Raw genomic sequence first — 22777 nt, 5'->3', positions numbered from 1 at the left:
ATTTATTTATTTATTTATTACACACAGACACATAACCTTCACGTATCCCTTTCACTTGATATTCATATAAACCTTTTTTGTTATGTTCTCAGTTTACAGAAAGGAAGAGGTAGTTCAGCTGCACATGTGTAATCTAAACATAGGTGTACATGGTAACGTACAGACACGACTATCAGATGACTGGGTTAGGATGGGAGACGAGGGGAAGGTGAGGGTATTTTTGGACACCAGACATTTCCTTGATCTTGCCCGAGTCTCCTCAGGCCGTCTCTCACTCCACATGTTCTCTGAATCGTCTCGTCTTTGTCTTCTTACTCACCATGAATACATTACCATTTCATTTCTTAGTCTAGGATTTTTCACTAACTATATTTCTGTGGTGCTTTTGCCTCTATATCCCCCAGATATTCGTTCAATCTATATCTCCTTAGTTTCTTTTCGTTAGTATGTCTTTATCTTCTGTTTATTTTGTGTTTTATTAGTTAAGTGTCTTCCATATCTCCGTAGTTTTTCTTATTCTCCTCATTTAGACAGTTATTTTGTAATGGCTCTGATAGTTTCTTCATTCACTATGTGCAGAGCCTTCATCTCTTGAACTTCTCAACTTCTCACCCCGAGACAAATGACTACTGTTAAATCTTGTATAACTTTCTGTTCTGTTACGTGTATCCTCTTTTGGAATCACGTGAATATTACACACCCCAACTTGCTTCACCTGATAATTAAGCATCCTACCTGGGGATTAGGTTAGGTTAATATATATATATATATATATATATATATATATATATATATATATATATATATATATATATATATATATATATATATATATATATATATATATATATATATATATATATAAAGAGAGAGGGAGACGAGGCAAAGGAGATAAACACTCAAAATTTATATTCCTAAATACACACACACACACACACACACACACACACACACGCGCGCGCGCGCGCGCAGGGGAAGCGGTTGTGTAAGCGTCATAAGTTATGCTGACATTATAAGTTGGAGCTTTCATGTCACCTTTGTGTCCAGGGTCTAGCACTGGTTCCCTTGCCCAGCCGCAGCCTCTCCTCATAGTAAGAAGAGAGAGGGAGAGAGAGGGAGAGAGAGGGAGAGAGGGTATATCCTAATATTACTGCCATATATCCTTATATTGCGGGAGTACTGTGGGTTATCTTCATATAAGTGTTACGTTATCATCATATAAGACTTTTTTCCAAGACGGCAGCCATGAGAAGGTGGCTGCAGTGCCAGTCAGATTTATTGCCGACGACACTTACGATGGTTAATGAAGTACACCTGGAGTTATACCTTCATGCAGTCATGTTTTGTGAATGTTAGGTGTCGTCTGTATGTCTTCACTACACCTTAAGTGTTGAAGGCTATACGAGGAAGAGAAGAGAGGAAGTTACAAAGTCTCGAGGTGGGGGAGGTGCAGTACATACGGGGTGAGGGAGGAGAGATGGTCTTCTGTGTAATGCTCTGTAACTGAGGTGATGATGGCCAGTTAAGTGCAGAGAGAAGGTTCTGGGTACTAAAAGAGTGTGGTAGTATTGTGCTGTATTATATCCATTCATAGTACCGGAATAAGTTATCTTGTTACTTCGTAGAGTATATAAGGTTAATGTAAAAGCCGTATATTATTTATTTTATCTTTATGTAGCTGTAGAATAACCACATGAATATACAAAGAAAGAATAACGCGAGTAGCAATAAATACACATCAACATACATAAATTTACCAAGGCAAGAAGCGTATACGCTGAGGCAGAACTATGCACAAACCATGGTACACATACTGTGATATATTGCACAACTACCAGACAACGTTTACACTGTTGACAAAACAACAAGGTTTTCTATACACTTCAGGAGGTCCCCATAAATTTCGTAGAATGAGAAGGAAAATCATTAAGGCGGCTTGGCAACGCAGGATGCAGTATTTGGACGACTGGAGAAGCGATTTCCCAGCCTGAGTCGGGTAATAGCTAGTTTTTGGGTACACTCCTGCTCGACTTCTTTATTGTAAGTCGTTCTTGTAAATTCAACGCTTTTTACCCCCTGTCGCTTGGTAGTTAGACTTGCTGTAAGTCAGGCAAACTGCACTGTTTAAAACCCCACAAGCAGCGGCTGTATAAGAATGCACACATCTGGCTAAACACACACACAATAAGGATAAGTAAACAGTTGACTAATAGGTAATAACGTGTCAGTATGCGTATGGACTATCAAGGACATTTCATCAAAAGAATTATAACATTAATATTTATCTAAAGCGCTCAGGTTACGTATCCTAAATGATATACACATAATAAACCAGCACAAACTCGTTATACGTGTAGGGAGAGATATAACGCGTGCATAAAGTTAATCGTTTGTTTCCCTTTAATGTTTTCAGACAACACACTCGTAATGCGTCAACATGGCTGGGACTCATTTATGTATGTTAATGTCCAATAACTGTTCCTGCCATCATCTGTCTCATAACTTTAAGACGACAGTTACTGAACTTTTAATAGGACAAAAGTGAAGATGCAATGATTATAACTATTTGAAGGAAATTAAAATTCTCAGTGAAAATGATCCTTACTAATAGTTCTTATAGTTATTCAAATTCATAATTAAGTTTGGACACTGACTTTATTAACATAGACGGATAACCCATTAACAAATAAGATCACTGGCATCACCTGTAGTTATACCTGAATTTTACACCGGAACAGTCGTTTGCGAAAAAAAATAGCAACCTATTTTTGGGGGCGATTACTTTCACTCGAATAATATTTCCCTTTAAAATAACTTTAAATCCTTCCCCTTTTGCTATTCGACTAAATCCTGCCGGTATTGGGTGCGGCACAGATTAAAATTGTCAGCAAACACACTGCAAAATTTCAACTAGAATTTCTGAAATGTAATAAGTGCGGGAGATGATATATTTGTACGGACCTGAGCTGGGTCCTGACCACGCAGAGGAGGAAACACAGGAAGTGATAAAGAGTGAACAATGTAGGTTATGATAATGACAAAGAAAAAATGTAGAATGGAAAGAGTTGGGGTAGAATAAGAATAAGAATAAAAAGCAAGAATAACAATAGTATGGTACGAGCAAGAGGAAATAACTGTAAACGAGGAAGAAGAGGATGAGGAAAAGAAAACATTAAAAAACGGATAGAACAGAAGAGGAGGGAAACTGGAGGAGGAGAAAGATGAATACGAAAAGGGAGAATGAAAAAGTAAAAATACTTTAGAAGAAAAAACTTGCTAAACTTGCAAACTTTCTCTCGCGCAACATAATGGCGGTAGAGGCAACGATAACCGAGCAAAGTAGTTTACCATAAATATCGAACATTACGGAGCCACAGTTCTTCCTGAGTCGTAGTAACAGCTGCTGTGTGTGCTGGGTCCTCTCTCTCTCTCTCCCCTTCATCTTCAGACCAACAATATTCCACTCCAAGCCCTCCATGGTAGACTAAACTCCCTCTCTCCTAATCAGACTAACTCTTCTCCCCTCCTGTACCAGTCATACATACCGTCTTTCCGTCCCAGACCACATATATCCCCCCTTCTTCCCTCCACTCCTCTTCTCGATGTACCCTTTTTCTCCTCCAGTTCTCTTCTCCTTTTTCTTCCCCCTTTTCACAATCCTCCACACCCTCACACATACCTTCACCACCACCCAGTCATCCTCACACATACCTCAGAACCCTTCACCACCACCAGCCACCCTCACCACCTCACCCACCACCACCTTCACCCTCATCCTCAGACCCCACCACCCAGTCACCTCACACATACCTCCGACCCTTTACCACCACCCAGCCACCCTTCACCCTTCACCACCACCCAAGTCACTCACACACATACCTTCACCCACCACCCAGTCACCCTCACACATAACACCCTTCACCACCACTGGTCACCCCTCACACATACCTCCAACCCTTCACCACCACTCAGCCCTCCACACACCTTAACCACCACCCAGTCACCCTCACACATACCTAAGACTCTTCACCACCACTCAGTCACCCTCACACACCCCTCCGACCATTCACCCACCCAGTCACCCTCCCACATACCTCCGACCCTTCACCACCACCCAGTCACCTCACACATACCTCCGACCCTTCACCACCACCCAGTCACCCTCACCCTTCACCACCACCCAGTCACCCTCACAGCCTCTAACCACCACCCAGCTACCCTCACATACCTCGAACCCTTCACCACCCAGTCACCCTCACACATACCTCCACCCTTCACCACCACCCAGCCATCCTCACACATACCTCCAGAACCCTTCACCACCACCCAGTCACCCTCACACACATACCTGACCCTTCACCACCACCAGTCACCTCCACATACCTCTTAACCACCACCCAGCTACCACCCTCACACATACTCCGAACCCTTCACCACCACCCAGCCACCCTCACACATACCTCCGACCCTTCACTACCACCCAGCCACCCTCACACATACCTCCGACCCTTCACCACCACCCAGCCACCCTCACACATACCTCCGACCTTCACCACCACCCAGTCATCGTCACACCCTCCGACCCTTCACCACTCACACATACTTCCCCACCACCCAGCACCTTTTACCACACCACCCACATACCTCCAGACCCTTCACCACCACCCAGCCACCCCACACATACCTCCGACCTTCACCACCACCCATGACCTTCACCACCACCCATTACATCACCACCACCCAGTCATCACACCCTCCACCCTTCACCACCACCCAGCCACACTCACACATACCTCCGACCCTTCACCACCACCCAGCCACCCTCACCACCTCACCTTTCACCACCACCCAGTCATCGTCACACATACCTCCGACCCTTCACCACCACCCAGTCACACATACCCTCCACACCCAGTACCCTCATACCTCCGACCTTCACACCACCACAGCCCACCTCCTCACACATACCTCCGACCCTTCACCACCACCCAGCCACCTCACACATACCTCCGACCCTTCACCACCAGCCACCACACCACCCTCACCACCACCCAGTACCTCACGACCATTCACCACCACCCAGCACCCTCACACACATACCACCTCACATACCTCCGACCCTTCACCACCACCCAGTCACCACACATACCTCCGACCATTCACCACCACCCAGCCACCCTCACACATACCTCCGACCCTTCCACCACCACCCAACCACCCTTACCTGACCTTCACCACCACCCAGTCACCTCAATACCTCCCGACCATTCACCACCACCCAGTCACCCTCACACATACCTCCGACCATTCACCACCACCCAGTCACCCTCACACATACCTGACCCTTCACCACCACCCAGTCACCCTCACACATACCTCCGACCATTCACCACTCAGTCACCCCTCACACATACCTCCGACCTTCACCACCACCCAGCCACCCTCACACATACCTCCGACCCTTCACCACCAGTCACCCCCACATACCTCCGACCCTTCACCACCACCCAGCCACCCTCACACATACCTCCGACCCTTCACCACCACCCAGCCACCCTCACACATACCTCCGACTCTTCACCACCACCCAGTCACCCTCACACATACCTCCGACCATTCACCACTCAGTCACCCTCACACATACCTCGACCCTTCACCACCACCCAGCCACCCTCACACATACCTCCGACCCTTCACCACCACCCAGTCACCCTCACACACCTCCGACCTTCACCATACCCTCCGACTCTTCACCACCACCCAGCCACCCTCACACATACCTCCGACTTTCACCACCACCCAGTCACCCTCACACATACCTCCGACCCTTCACCCTCACACATACCTGACCCTTCACCACCACCCAGCCACCTCACACATACCTCCGACCCTCACCCCACACAACCCTTCACCACACCTTTTTCACCACCACCCAGCCACCCTCACACATACCTCCGACCCTTCACCACCACCCAGCCACCCTCACACATACCTCCGAACCCTTCACCACCACCCAGTCACCCTCATAAATACCTCCGACCTTTCACCACCACCCAGCCACCCCTCACACACCTCCGACCCCCTTCACCACCACCCAGCCACCCTCACATCCCTCACCACCACCCAGTCATCCTCACACCCTCACCACCCTTCACCACCACCAGTCATCCTCACATGCCTCCTTTCATCACCACCCAGCCACCCTCACATACCTCCGAACCCTTCACCACCACCCAGTCATCCTCACACATACCTCCGACCCTTCACCACCACCCAGTCATCCCTCACACATACCTCTGAACCCTTTCACACCACCCAGTCACCCTCACTAATACCTCCGACCCTTCACCACCGCCTAGTCATCCTCACACACTACCTGAAACCCTTCACCACCACCCAGCCACCCTCACACATACCTCCGACCCTTCACCACCACCCAGCCACCCTCACACATACCTCCGACCCTTCACCACCACCTAGTCATCCTCACCACGTTAATTTTTTTCCAGCTCTACCTCTCCCTCTCCTACAGGTGTCCAAGCTATTCCTTGTCAGTTAATTTCCTCACCTTAACTCATTTTGTTTCATAATTTATGATGAGAGAGAGAGAGAGAGAGAGAGAGAGAGAGAGAGACACTATGCACATACTGTTCACTCATTATGATGTTCTGCATTGAAAGTCTTCATCGTTGAAATACACGTACAATATTTACATAATTTTGACTTGTGGATTTTGGTATTCTTTTATGAGTTGATGTGATTATTAAGATGCCAGTGATGTGAATACTTGGTGAATCATTCATGAACATTATTTCTAAATGTGAGACTATACTTGTGGTTTTCTTTTGTTTGGTATTGAAGAGGAAATGTAGAGAAAAAACATACACATTTCTGGTTTTTTTGTTTAATCTTGTTGTGTTGAGCTGTAAAATGTACAGAATATATTTGTTTGCACTGCTTGATAAAAGCATATGAAAGCAGCTTACTGTTTTGAAAGCGCACTGACCTGGCCAGTAGTTTGTGATACTGAATCTCGCATTCTGTCACATTCATGTTGAAATTCTATTGCCCAGACTTGATGAATATGATCGGCTTCTTTTACTGAACTTTCGGACATTCCTTATATGGAAAACTGTGATGCTTCTGTACACTACAGTATGTATGTATGTATGTATGTATGTCATATCCGTTAATATTTACTGTATTGTAGATATTTTGTTCTAAAAGTGAAAAAAAGTCATTGGTACCAACACAAGTTTTGTACCTTTAACGTATTTTTATTTTCTATTTGTTTTTATGTAACGACAGCAGCTGTAAACATGACGATCACGCACTTACTGGCGGAGAATAGAATGTCTTTAAGCTGGTGCAACAAACAACTACTGTTCAACTGCATTAAGCTTACAGTCGCAGGTTTTGAGTAGTTCGGTTAATCTCATTTTTCCGTATTTCTATGCCCATGTTTTATATTGTACGGGATGTCTTGTGGCTCGTGCACCAGCAATGATTTTTCCCCCTTTTCTCTCTTCCATCATTTTTCTCTTTGTTTCCCTCACCTGAAAAAAAAGAGAACATTAATTTTTCGATGTTGCGCGACCTCTGAGACATTCACGCTAAAACGGTTTTTTTTTTTGTAACCAAAGCGAAACATTAAAGAAATAATTGGTTGTGACCATCGTTATGTACTGTACAGCCAACATCAGATAACAGAACATAAGAATGGAGGAAACTGCAGCGGGTTTATTGGCTCATACTGGGCAGTCCTGTTTACACCCAACCTCTATCGCTCATATATCCATCCAACCTATTTATGAAGCTATCCAGCGTTTCGACAGAAATTTTCCACACAAGTACACAATAAGAGTACTCCATAGTTCATGCACGTACTCCATCATCATATTGATGATGAGTTTGAGAGTGAGGGTCATCAAAGGAGAATCATCTGGGTATCACTTAACCTCCCATAATGGGTGCCTTACTCGTGGTATACAGGCCAGTTCCTACAATTTGAGAATATTTGTTGCACAAGAGTACACAACTGCGGATCAAAGTGAATGGTTCATGTGACACAGCAGCCCATGTAAAGGTTAGGTAAACACTGAGGTATAAATCATTCTCACACACCGATATTATCAAGGTTATATGTGTACAGTGCTTAAACCTCCGTGCCCATGAGATATTATTATCTTTAAATCTGAGTAAATGATAACTATGCTGTTAGTGTGACATTCACACACCTATTACGGAGCTAAGGCTTAATGCTGTTAAACCATGCTGCTTATTAATTCACCAGCGAGGTAAAGACTTTTAAGTAGAAACACTTAAGTTTGTTTTCGAGGTTAAATTTTCTGATGGGCGAGATTCCTAAGGCAATCCTGGATTTTAATCAGAGTAATATAAGCATCATAAATGGAAGGGAATCTCTAGGCCTAGGTATTGGCAGTGTGAAGGCAGTCAATAAAAATTTTGCCTTGGAGATATGTTTGTTTTTGTAAGCATGGAAGTACAATAAATGATTATCATACAGTAAAGATAATTGATTAACACTAAGTTTGGTTTACAGACTGTGATCAACAGGGAGACCTCATTTCCAGGCAACAGATACTATCTCCGTTTCCAGTGGAATATCACGTAAAAATATATTGTAAAATTTAGGGATTATTTGTGACGAACCAATGTTAAATGAAGTTCATTTGAGTTACCATGAAGAATGAAGTGCTGTAGAATCTAGAATCTGGGCCGATTCGTGAACAGTTTTGTCACCCGCAAGAAAATTAATGTGATTTCTGTTTACAAAAGCACTTTTATAGTTTAAATTTTTTTTTAGTTCTAAACATAGGCCCGTCTTGCACACCATGAGTAATCGTGATGGTGCTGAATGGAATGTTATTAACAGGAATGAGTTGGTCCCAGTTTGTATCGTTCGAAAATTTATTTTCCTTGCATAAGAGTCTTGTTCCTAAGAAGAGGGAGTATCATAGTAACATTAGTGGCCACTGGATGTAAGGGTCAAGGTCACTGTTGGGCCAAATAAAAATGTTATGCTTGAAACATAACTAACTTGAGCTTTGAAATTACGGTCACAGGTTCCCAGACTAACGATCATTATATCAACAGTGGGCCTATGATTCCTGCAAAGATGATGCTGGACATTTATTCATCTCTATATCGGCAATATTAAGATAAGAATTATTAACAAAAGCGCTAAGACAGTCGATGCAGTTGTCAGTCAGAGATTGAGCTTCTATACTAGGAATGAGGATGAATACTTGGTGATGCGAAATGGAGGTTACGTAGTACGTACTGTACCTGAGAGACCGTCAAGACGGTGGCCACAGGCTACATCTTTCAAGAAATCAATGGCTAGAAAATTATGAGCCAGCATGTGTTGTGCCGGGAGTGGGGGATAGTGTGGTGAAGTTATTCATGGGTGTGTGATGTCAGACAAGCTCGCAGGGTGTAGAAGATAGAGTTAGGTAAAATATATACGAGGAAATGTGTGTGAGAGTAACAGATGAAGAATGTTGTTCTTTATGAGGATATCTAAATACAAACAATTTTAAGAGAAAAAATATATTAACAGATGATGAAATACTGGTAAAAGATGATATGGGAGTAATGCAGGGAAAATGTAAATAATTCCTTTGACTAAGAGAGGAGACAACGGTGTCTGTGTGTATGCGTGCGTGCGTCCTTGCGTGCGTAGGAAAGCTATTTATATGGCTGAAAAGATGAATATCGACATTTGAAATTTGGTTTCAAGGAACAATTCACTCGAATGGCAAGAAACAATGTTCGATTCTTTCATTTCCGAGGTTTAAAGGAGATCTAAAGATAAACTGAAATAGAAGAAGGGTGACACGAAATGAATTTGTGATATATTGTGTTATATAATATAGAAACGTGTAAGAACTTATTTAGAGTGTGTGTTCTGCTAATACTGTTTACAACGTTATGGTGAATGTAATGAGATAAATTGAAAAACGAGAATAGCGTACTAATGCAAGAACAAATTAGAACACGTACTCTTAATATTCTAGGATGGATATGTATTGTATTCATGATATTCATGTACTATATCTTCTATAAGACAGAGAAAGTGTTTTATCGGAAATGGCCCTACGATTATACAGGCAAAATATTGGAGCAAAATTCGGGGCACATGGACAAGATTTATCCCAAGAGCCATAACTGTTAAAAGGCACTCGCTGTGCATTCAGTCAGAGGCGAATAGGAGCTAATGCATTTCCCTGCTTTGGCCATATTAGAATTCCAGCCGTCTCTCCCGCCGTGATATGAAGCCTCCTAAATAGCATTTAATCTTCAGTGGAACTCCTGAAGTCGCCGGTTCCTGATAGGGAGTGTACGTGACAGGGTCGGCTGCCTCCTCTACTACCACACTGCCATCACATGAAATTTCTAACATTACTCTTCATTTCCCAATGTTTTCCCTCTTACCGCGTATGTTTTCCGTTTATTAATTCTTAAGATGAAGGTTGCACATGTCCCAGCGCTTTTGTAAGTTCTTATCGTATTGAGATAAAAACAAAACAAAACAGGGTATTGATTCCATTTTAAAATCCTTTGAATAAGTTGGTCTTGAAGTCACAATTTTATAGTAATTTGACAAGAAACCGAGAGGTAAAGTTTTTTGAAGTCAATAAGAATTCAAAGGTTATGTTTCTGTCATATCTGTCATTGGACTCAATTGAAAAATTTTATCATTTATGCTTGGATTTAAACTGAATGTTTTCCGTAATTGTTTGACTTAGTTTTGAACCAATTTCTGACATGAAGCTCATACTTTTATATAAGGACACTCCATAATGTTTTCATTTATATGTTTACAAAGATAAAAATCCTGGATCACATTTTTATTTATTTTTGTTTCTATTTTTTTTTAAACATCAAATTTTACATTTGTGAATATTCAGCATGTCGTATTTGGTGTGTGTGTGTGTGTGTGTGTGTGTGTGTGTGTGTGTGTGTGTGTGTGTGTGTGTGTGTGTGTGTGTGTGTGTGTGCGTGCGTGCGTGTGTGTGTGTGTGTGTGTGTGTGTGTGTGTGTGTGTGTGTGTGTGTGTGTGTGTGTGTGTGTGTGTGTGTGTGTGTGCGCGTGTGTGTGTGTGTGTGTGTGTGTGTGTGTGTGTGTGTGTGTGTGTGTGTGTGTGTGTGTGTGTGTGTGTGTGTGTGTGTGTGTGTGTGTGTGTGTGTGTGTGTGTGTGTAATAATAATAATAATAATAATAATAATTAACGGTTTATTGAAAAAGTTCTGCAGCCCGAAGGCTGAAAATATACATTGGACATAAATGACTTATTACATACATTGGTGGTTTAACAAAAGCCTTCATTAGAGAAAGGTGAAGGAACATACAGTGAATACAGATTAATGTAGGTGTTGAACAGCAAACTCGTAGTGTAGTAACTCCCTCCCAGATGGTGGAGGAACTCGCGTGGTGTAGTAGTTCCCTCAGATGTTGTTATGAGGGACCTGGCGTGGTGTAGTAATTCCCTCGCTGATGGTGTTATGAGGGGCCTCACGTGGTGTAGTAATTCCCTCACAGATGGTGTTATGAGGGACCTCACGTGGTGTAGTAATTCCCTCGCTGATGGTGTTATGAGGGGCCTCACGTGGTGTAGTAATTACCTCACAGATGGTGTTATGAGGGGCCTCACGTGGTGTAGTAACTCCCTCACAGATGGTGTTATGAGGGGCCTGACGTGGTGTAGTAATTCCCTCACAGATGGTGTTATGAGGGGCCTGACGTGTGTGTGTGTGTGTGTGTGTGTGCGCGTGTGTGTGTGTGTGTGTGTGTGTGTGTGTGCGCGTGTGTGTGCGCGTGTGTGTGTGTGTGTGTAAATAATAATAATAATAATTAACGGTTTATTGAAAGAGCTTGGCAGCCAGAAGGCTGAAAATATACAGTTACATATTTGGGGAATGGGTTACGAATTACAAATAATATACAAGTGACATAAGTGACACAAATAAGACATATAGTAACTTAGATGGGGATCAGCTCAAACTACAGTTCATTTCAACATAGTGACAGTGTAGGGAGCAGTGTTTACTGGGAGTGAATACACTGATTTATTACATGTTATTGATAATTTTTACAATGGTTGGGACTGGGCTGTTCTTATAGCGATCAGTTCGTGCACGTATGGGCTGGATGCGGTTGTGGTGTCGAACAGCAATTCTCGGACAGGGGATCTCAGGTGGTAGTAGGGGCCGGTGTCGGGGATGGTGTAGAAGCTTCTTACCAAATTTGCAGATGAGGCCGTGGTGATGGTCAGTGAGAGTCGAAAGGGTCAGTGTGTTGAGCGCTTCTTGATATGTGGAGTAGGAAGGGGAGAGAATAATCTTGCATGCCCTCTTTTGCACTTTTTCTAGGTGTTTACGTTGTGTGGCATTTAGGGAGGAAGACCAGGTGGGGGAGGCATAGGTGAGCTTGGGAAGTATGAATGTTGTGTATACACTGAGGAGCTCGTGTGCAGGAACTCCGAGGGACTTGAGTCGGCGGAGGAGGTGGAGACGGAAACTGGAGGATTTGACAACTTCACTGACGTGTGGTTTCCAATTTAGTTTGTTGTCTATGGTGACGCCGAGGAGCTTCGTGGAATCTACAACCTGGAGTGTGTTCGGACCTAGGGTAATGGAAGGAGGTGGGACAATGTCGGAGGAGAGGTTGATGTGCATAACCATGGTCTTGGTATGGTTGATGGTGACATGGTTGTTGGTGGCCCAGTTTTGGAGACTGGTCAATAAATCCTGAAGGGCGGTATAGTTGGGAGCAGAATTGTTGACGCTGATCCCAATGGTGTGTGTGTGCGCGTGCGTGTGTGTGCGTGCGATCGTGCGTGCGTGCGTGCGTGCGTGTGTTTATCAAACCATAGTTTGCAGCCCAGAGAAGAACAATAACAACTCGATGCGCAGGTGTACACCCACGTAAGTTGACACACCCTACAGGATAGGTTAAAGAAACTAAACTTGCATTCCCTAGACAGACGAAGAGTGCGGGGAGATATGATAGAAGTATTTAAGTGGGTGAAAGGAATCAATAAAGGTGATGTAGATAAAGTTCTTATAATATTCGAGTAGGATAGGACTCGGAGCAACGGATTTAAGTTGGATAAGTTTAGGTTTAGGAGGGAGATAGGAAGGAACTGGTTTACAAATAGGGTGGTGGACGATTGGAACAAGCTTAGCAACTTTGTAGTAAGTGCTGGAACGCTGGAAAGTTTCAAACGGAGGCTGGATAGATTCATGGATGATAGAGAGTGGTAGTAACTCTCGACAGGAGCTGCCATGCACAGGCCATCCGGTCTATTGCAGACTCCTTATTTTCTTATGTTCTTATGTTCTAAAGTGAGATAAGACCTGACCCAACAGAGATCACGGTTACAAAGTGAAAAAGAGTTCTCACCACCGCGTGGTTAGTCAAACCGGCGTCATGACCTTGTTAATTCAAGAAAGTACCCTCCAGCTAGCACCACGCACCTGATCAAACACACAGCTGTCTCGACACACCCAGATTAGTGTTAATTAAGAGAGGACATCTCCAATGTAAGAGGCCAACAGGTCCTCATGATAGTCAGCCTTCGCCATGATTGGACCTCTCTCCAGACCCCTCACCGCCAGAGCCAGCCAGCCAGCCAGCCTTGTTCTACTGTTGACGACGGACCACAACTCGATCTCTCTGATTATCACTGGACGTCCAAGGAATCCCGTTTGGGGCAACGCCCTTTGTAGGCCTCCACTTTTGGATAACGACCGCGAACGTCACCGGAGTACCTCACGAACGTTCAGGATTGTCAACCCTAGCTAGTCCTCCCCACGGACAGAGTGAGTGGCCCACACTCCCGCTGGAGGGTGACTATTGGTTGGCAGTACTGACGTGGTTTGGGGTTTTTCTCTCTTACTAAAATCCTTCCTTGCTTACCCTGGCCGAGGCACCTGCTTTATTTAAGTATTCGTGCTGAGTGGGATTGTGTGTGTTCATTGGGGATCGGGGACAAACAGGCCGATCCCATAGTGACGACTGTGATCGTGCAGTCACTGCACAATGGCAGTAAACATAAGAATAAAAGTAAGAGATAAGAACAAACCTATCGATAAATCTAGGCTAATTACCCTAGCATATGTTGAACTAGGTGTGCCCTTCAATAGGGTATTCAACCTGAACGAAGGGTTCAAAGTCATTTGCCGAAATGAAAACGATGCAGACAAACTACTAACTACTAAGGCGAAACAAATCCTTGCCAAGAATGGATTAATTGTGGTCATGCCTCCCGAGCTAAGAGCCAGGAGATCTGTTTTCGTAAGGAAACTAGATTCTCAGGCAAACGGCAGACTCTCTGAAGGTAGACATTGCGAATAACAATGAAGGACTTAAAATAGAAGAAATAATCAAGATAAAAGACTACACTCACGTAATGAAGATCTGTTTCGAAGAAACGGCTATGGCAGACAAGGTCATCCAGTGCGGCTTCTTAGCATGCAACATGTCGATATCCCCTCATCAAATAAAAAGGGAAAAATACACCAATCTCCTGACATGTTTCACGTGCTATAAATATGAAGAGCATACCGCAGGGACTACCCTGAAAAGGAAACGAAATACTGCTCCAACTGTGCAGAGGAAGGACATGTTTACACGCAGTGCAACAACACCACCAAAGGCTGCGTAAACTGCAAAAGGAACGGGGACGTGTACCACACCCACCCAACCATGGCCATGTCCTGCCCCATCAAAAAGACCCTCATCAAATACAAGCAAGAGCAGGAAGACCAACGAGAAAGGATGAAAGACCAAAGTACATATTCTGAAATAGCAAAGAGGGCCGTGAAGAGGCAACAAAGCCAACCACTGACACCATAATCAAATTAAGTGACACTGATCATTTCAGGTAATGGTAAGCATGCTACATAAGAACATAAGAACATAAGAAAATAAGGAGTCTGCAATAGGCCGGTTGGCCTGTGCATGGCAGCTCCTGTCGAGAGTTACTACCACTCTCTATCACCCATGAATCTATCTAGCCTCCTTTTGAAACTTTCCAGAGTTCCCGCACTTACTACAAAGTTGTTAAGCTTGTTCCACTCGTCCACCACCCTATTAGGAACCAGTTTCTTCCTATCTCCCTCCTAAACCTAAACTTATCCAACTTGAATCCGTTGCTCCGAGTCCCATCCTGCTCGGATATTATAAGAACTTTATCTATATCCCCTTTATTGATTCCTTTCACCCACTTAAATACTTCTATCATATCTCCCCGCACTCTTCGTCTTTCTAGGGAATGCAAGTTAAGTTTCTTTAACCTATCCTGATATGGAAGGTTTCTAAGTCCCGGAATCATGTTTGTCATTCTTCGCTACACCGACTCTAGTGAATTTATATCCATTCTATAATAGGGGCACCAGAACTGAACCGCATAATCGAGGTGCGGCCTGACTAGCGCAAGATATAGCTGCAATAAGACCTCTGCACTCTTGTTACTTACACTTCTAGATATAAAACCCAATACTCTGTTTGCCTTATTTCGAACATTAACGCACTGTTTTCTAGGCCGTAGGTCCGGGCTTACAAGTACCCCTAGGTCTCTTTCACAAGTCGACTTCTCTAGGTTGATGTTGTTAAGGCTGTATACATTATAAGTATTCGTTCTTCCAATATTAAGTACGCTGCACTTGCTGGTGTTGAATTTCATTTGCCATTTTTCAGACCACCCCTGCAGTTTATTTAGATCCTCCTGTAATGCATTTGCATCCTGCCCTGAATTAATTTGCCGTCCTATTTGCTCACCTTCATAACATCATAGTCCCAGGCTCATATGCCGGCGAACTCAATAGGGTGCTTGAAATAAACAACATGCCACAAATGAACTTCCCTGAAAACCCAAATTCAGTAAACTTGTTACACGTCCTAGAGCTTACAAAACACTTCAGACAACGATTAAACACGCCCAAGGACACATCATCACCGACAGACCAGGATAACATATCGGAAAAAGCGAAACGACCTGGAGACTTGACTGAGAAGGCGAGAGACCCATGACTGATACAAGGAACAGGAGCGAAAAGGAAATCAGCGGCCAAGAAAAATGGAAATCGACTTCCCAACAACAACTGCCCCCCCCCCCCTCAGTGCCTGAAGAAGCATCAGATATAGGACTAAGGTTTTATCAAACCACAAGAATACCATACCCACCACACAGAAAACCAACTGGAAAATTTATAGAAGACTTAGTAACGGCTAACGAAATAGTATGGCAATACACAGACGAATGGCACAAAAGATTTTATTGTAATCACGGCAGCTGAACTCAAAAGGAAATCCTCGGGACTCAACGAAATGAGATCACTCCCTCAACTTCAACCCTCCAAGAAAAAGAAATAATGGACCATCTACAACTGAAAACACTTAAAATCCTACAACACAATATTCGTGATTGGCACACATGCAAAACATCATTTTGTAACATATCCAATGAAAACAATCCAGTTATAATACTAATAAGTGCACACGGCGAACCCGAGAACACCAAAATCAAAATATTTAACTACGACACCCACCAATAGAACAAAAGTGGAGAAGAACATGACAGAGTTGCCTTAGCGGTGACAAAAGGTATCAAACACATACTAATAAGACAACTTTAACGGAATTTCTCGCCATTAAAGTTTAGACAACACAGGGTGAAATAATATCACAATGACATACCTACACCCAAGAAGACCATCCCTCCCTATTGAAGACCTACTGAAACTAACAAATTATAATATCCCAATGTACATCCTGGGAGATTTCAATGCAAGACACCGCACTTTTAGCAACGACAACAATAACCAGATCGGCACAGCTTTGGAACGTATAATCAACACTTACAGACTACTTCACCTGGGTCCGCACTTCACCACCTGGATGGGACCAAACTGCGCTTCAACACCCGACAAAATCTTCTGCAACAACAAAGCATAACTTAACTACCACATAGAGCAAGGCCCAATCACCCCAAGCGACCACATTCCGATAATATTCACAATTTCCACCAGCCCAATTCAAACAAAAATACCACCAAGGCGCCAGACGAGCAAAGCAGACTGGATGAAATATAAGGATTTATTGGTAAACTACTCACAAATAAATCTAAAAGATGCAACTCTTGAGGAAATTGACGAATAGGTAGACAAGCTACACAACACAATAAAACAAGCAATCAACCAGACAACCCCAATAATGACATACAGAAACCTCCCGGTGTCCCGAGTAACAAACCCAACGAAGAATTAAAGAGACCACAAGTACAAAATAATAACATTAGGACATTTATAGAACAAACAGGGCCCACTAGAGAACTACTCCGTAAATCCAACAAGGCCTATAAGAAGAGTACAGACAAATTAATCAAAAAAATAGACACCACAAAGGGCTCAAAAAAACTTCTGGCAAAACATCAACAAACTACTTGGCACGAAAAAACAGACAATAAACTACATTGAAGACCAAAACGGACACAAACTCTACACAGACCATGAAAAAGAAGAGGCCTTCAGAAAAGAGTGGAAGAAGATCTTAAGAATATCAGAAGAAAATGAAAATTTTGACGAAAAACACGAAGAGTTAATTAAAGACTGGCTAAGAGAACAAAGTAATAGACTGACTCCCTACCACACTGGAAACCCAGAAAGACTAAGACCCAATAATTCACAAATCACGACGACCTACTACACTGCCTACGCAAATTTATAGAAAAATCCCCTGGAATGAGCGGCATAACCCGAAACATGTTATTAAACCTGCCCAGCAGTCCATTGGAACCCTTGATAAATATTTACAAATCAACCTTATCCGCTGGTTACTTTCCCGATGCTCTCAAGCGGGCAAAACTGATCTTCATTCCCAAAAAAGGCAAGGACCCAAAACAGATAAAAACTATAGACCTATACCCTTACTGGAAATAACCGGGAAATTCTTTTAACGCATACTAACTAACAGACTAGATTAGTTCCTGGTTAACCACAACAAACTCAACCCAAGACAACACGGCTTTAGAAGAGAGAGAGGAACCCAAAAGGCAATAGCAATAATAACAGAAACCATAGCCAAAGAAAAACAGCAAGGAAACCAAGTAAACATAGTCTTAAGAGATGTAGCAAAGGCATTTGATAAAGTGTGGCACAACGGACTAGCATATAAAATACTAAAACTAGACCTACCTGCAGAAATAGAAAGAATCCTATGTGACTACCTCCAAAACAGGACAGCACAGCTACAAATTGGCAACTATTTAGGTCCACCCTTCGACCTAGAAAGCGGAGTGCCCCAGGGAGGCGTCCTATCCCCAACACTATTCTCCATATATACGAGCAACTTACCTGAACCAACGCAACATAGCGAACACATTATCTTTGCCGATGACATCACACAAATCATATCATATCCCGGAAAAACAGAAGCAATGGTGGCACGCCATACGGCCTTAGCAATAAAAAACATAAATGACTACGAAAAGAAATGGAAAATACAGGACAAACATCAACAAATTTAAAATCATACCAATTGCCAAGAAAAAGGTCGAAGCAGTAATAGTAGATGGAGAAATTTACCCATACACCAACGAAGGCAGCATCCTGGGACTGAAAATCACAAAAAAAGTAGTTACCAGAGCTTCATCAACGAAAAAGTCCACAAACTACATGGCAAACTCTCAAAAATAAGAAGATTAAAAGATCTGAACATACCAAACAAAAGGCAATTATACACGGCACAAATAAAATAAGTAATGTGCTACCCGCCTGTACAGCCAACTCATTCAGTGCAACGAGAATCAAGACACTTCAAACTGTACAAAATAAAAGCTTTAGATTCATATATAACATCAGTTAGGAAGAAAGAGTAACAGTCGAAGAACTCCATAGAAGAGCTAACATCAACGCAGTAAACGTAGACATCTACATCCAAGCCAAAAGAACATGGGAACAAGTACGAGAGTTAGACTCAGAAACTGTAGTTAACTGGCTCGACAACGAACCAGTAAGAAGAGCAAGAGAAGAACACTCTTGGTTCAGATTAGGCAGAATTAGAGTCGACAACCCACCACCAATACCAAAATACGTCTAAAAATTATCAAATTTAATACAAAAACAAAAAGAACTGTATAGCCAATAAATACTGTACCTTCAAGTCAAGCTTCAATCTTTCAATTAAACCAAAAAGATAGGACCACCTCCTTGTGGACAAAAGTAGCAAGTTGGATCCTACACCTCTTCTTAGAAATTAAACTTCCCTATTATAAACAAAACGTTTCAATTCTCTAAAACAGAAATAAGTTTTATTAAAATGAGGAGTGTGACCAAAGGACACTATCCTTGGCCTCTCCAACACTTGTCGTCTTGCCTCGTCCTTCCACTCTTATTAAAACAAAAGATACGTTGCTCAGCCAGCTCCACAAGAACCTGGCTACAGGTCGTCACCCCTTCCTTGGAACAATGGCTACTTCAAAAATAAACATATTTTTAACTAAATGAAAAAGGCTTGAGAGCTAGAACCTAATCACGCAAGATGTAAGTTCAAATATAATTATTATAACCTCAGCATATCTGGTTGAGCCCGGATACTGTCAATCTCATACTGTCCTTCAATTTCCCTCCCTCTTTTCCCTTGATCCTAAACCAGTCCCCTCCCTCCCCCAAATTGCCACCAAAGTACTTCCAATCCTAATCTGTCCTCCCGCCCAGCATTACAAGCAATAGCCCTTTACCTTAGCTACAGACGTCAAGTCAAGTCAAGTCCGTGAGACAGACAGGAAGAGATAGAACTCAGAGGAAGACGGAGTCACACAAGTCGCGGTCGGGAGGGGGACTTCCCGCCCCAGCACCGAGTCCCCGTCTCCCACAGGAGACAGACTCCAGTACCCGCCGGGACCACTCTCTTCAGCAACACCTGCAGACAGATTCTCTAGCCGCTAGGCCTCCCTCAGAGCGATCCATAGGGCGAGTTACTTACGGTGGGAAGTGTATCCGTTTCATGTTTGTGTCCGGGAGTCAGTGGCTAGTAACGTCGATATAATGATTTATTTATGTGTCCCTGTCATTTAGTTAACTAATAAATAGCTGTACTTAGAAGTGGTGTTTAACATATATTGCCAAAGAACATATTGACGGTCAAATAACATGTTCGGCCACGCTATCAACTTTTTCACTTTAGAATCTTCCGACTAATAACTCTTACTTAACCTTCTACCCGAGTTTACCCTTAGTGTGTGTGTGTGTGTGTGTGTGTGTGTGTGTGTGTGTGTGTGTGTGTGTGTGTGTGAGTGATCTTGTCATCACCTGAATGATGTTACACCTTCGAATAATCAACTAATTAACTTCCCGTGTAAAACTCCTTATGATAGCCTTCATATCCCGGCTGCTTTTATTATATACAGTATATTGTTTGTATATTGTGGAAATTCTTTCAGTTATCAACCCATTTTTATATTAAGCTTTATATGGGAGTGAGTGCCCCATATTCACATTTAAGAATAATCTTAACACCTTTCACCCTTTTAATATGTATTATGTGACCGGTTACTCCTTTACACCGCCAGATGAATTATTTTCGTCTTCTCACGGCTGTAATTTAGGTTGTTGTTTTTTTCGCTTTTCTTCCGGGAAAAATATTACAACAGTGCAAGAGGTGTGGAGCACAGTGCTCTCTCTGATCATAGCAAAAGCTCTTGGGTAACCCGTGGATCCGCTGATGCTGACGATACCGTTTCTGCCTCTGTCACCATTCTATTATTTATTTTCCCCATCAATCTCCAACCCCTTATTTTGTAAATAACCAGTTAATAATCTACAGCCGCTATTTCCGAGATATGTGGACTAGTAGAGTCATCTTGGCAAAGCCACGTACTGTCTCAGTCCCCGAGTTGCCGACATGTCTGGGTTATATATATTGGAAGGTCAGAGAGCGTCCCACACGCTGAAGTGATGACGTTAGCCCTCGTATTCAGAGGATGAGGTCCTTATTCTCCCCTGATCCAGGTGCGATCCCGCAGAGAGCCAATCAAGTGAATCATGCCCTCTGGAGACCAGATCAAGGGCTTCCTCCATAGTGAGGCGGTCAGCGGCTTGGGGAGAACATCATCGGCATATGCTGAGTGAAGAACTGTCGGTCGTGAGAGGGAAGCAATGGAGAGTTAAAGGTGGGACTCAGAACTACATATTAAGAACTGCCAATATCAATTTCGTGATCAAGGTATTTGAAGCCTTAAACAGTAACCCGATCTTGATACCCAGAGAGGTAAGAAGCGAGCCATCAAAGTCCTCCCCGAACCTCTCGCTGTTTAAGCTTATTTACGATAAAGACAGAATGAACCGTGTCAAAGGTTCCTTTGATATCAAGGAATATACATATACTGGCCGCCTAGTTAGAGTAAAATGAAGCAGTGGAGTGTATTGTGTTACCTTAATGTATATAACCTCTGAGGGAGTCGTGTGACGTGAAGAAAGCGAATATAAAGTATCCTCGCCTTCATCTTACAAACACAGTGGGTGAGGTTAATGGTTCGATATTTTCCATTCTCTCCCGTCTTCCTGGTTGAGATAGTAGTTACAATTTCTCATTTAGACGGGAGAACACAATTTCTTGAAATATATAGTGTAGAGAGCGAGCAGAGGGCGGGCGGCCAGGAGTAACAGTACTGTACAGGCGCTGAAGAAAGAGTATATTCTCTGGTCATCTCCAGCAGAGGTGGTTTTTGCTTCCGGAGCAATGAACACGGTCAAGTTGGGTCTGTGTGACGAGAGAAATAAAAACAACATGAACAACAGACTTAAGTGCATCGACGCACTGCCTCCTTCACGGGGTTTTGATATGCCTCAAGGGAGGACGCCCGTGTGCCACTTCTCCATTAAGGAACGGGCAAGGGAGGTGAGTCAGGGTGGGGAGGAGGTCTCCGTTGGGTACCCTGAAGGGTATTAATCTGGTTCCAGATATAGAGGGAGACTGACGACCGAAATCAGAGAGATTCCGCGAAACCGAGTGAGGTGTTCTCACGAAGGAGACGATGTTCCTGAGTTGCTGAGGAACATAAGTTTTTAAAGTCTACTTCATCTTTTATGTTTTCTTAGCCTAATTTTATATTTTCATTTCAAGTTCTTTTTTCCCATCTCGTCCCTTTGCGCTTTTCCTTTTCTCTATCATCTTACTTGTTTTCTTCATGTGTCATTTCCCCTTTTTCCCCTTTCCTCCCCTTATTTGATTTTTTCCCATTTCCCCCTTTCCCATTATCATTCACGTTTTTTTTCCATTTCCATTTTTTCAATATCCTATTTCTCTTTTCCTCTTCCCTTTCCTTGTTCTTATCTCTAGCCCCTCTTCTCATTTATCCCACATTCCCCCGAGGGTAGTTATCTGGGGTAGGCACAGTCTGCCCATCGCTGGTTACGTCAAGGCAAAGGAAATACTGCGCCTGTCCTTCTGCTTTGCCTCTCATACATTGCCATCAGCGGTTCCTCTTCGCTTTGATATTCGCGTCAGTGTCAGACCTTTTTGCATGTGGTCCTCTCTGTCTCCCTTGGCCGAAATACCCCCCTAGGTCAATCCGAGTCATTTGGCACAACATTAAAGTTGATTGTGATGAACTCAGGAGTGAATCTCATCAGCTCTCTGGAATTTCACGACCTAACTTTCCATCCATCCCCTTCTCTACCATCATCAACATTTAGCCGTGAGCATTGGTCTCTCCGTGGAAACATTTGTTCGATGGATCTACCTTCAACAG

This window comes from Homarus americanus, unplaced genomic scaffold, assembly GCF_018991925.1.
Source record: "Homarus americanus isolate GMGI-L3 unplaced genomic scaffold, GMGI_Hamer_2.0 scaffold367, whole genome shotgun sequence".
Classification (NCBI taxonomy): domain Eukaryota; kingdom Metazoa; phylum Arthropoda; class Malacostraca; order Decapoda; family Nephropidae; genus Homarus; species Homarus americanus.
Note: the sequence above shows the minus strand (reverse complement) of the source record.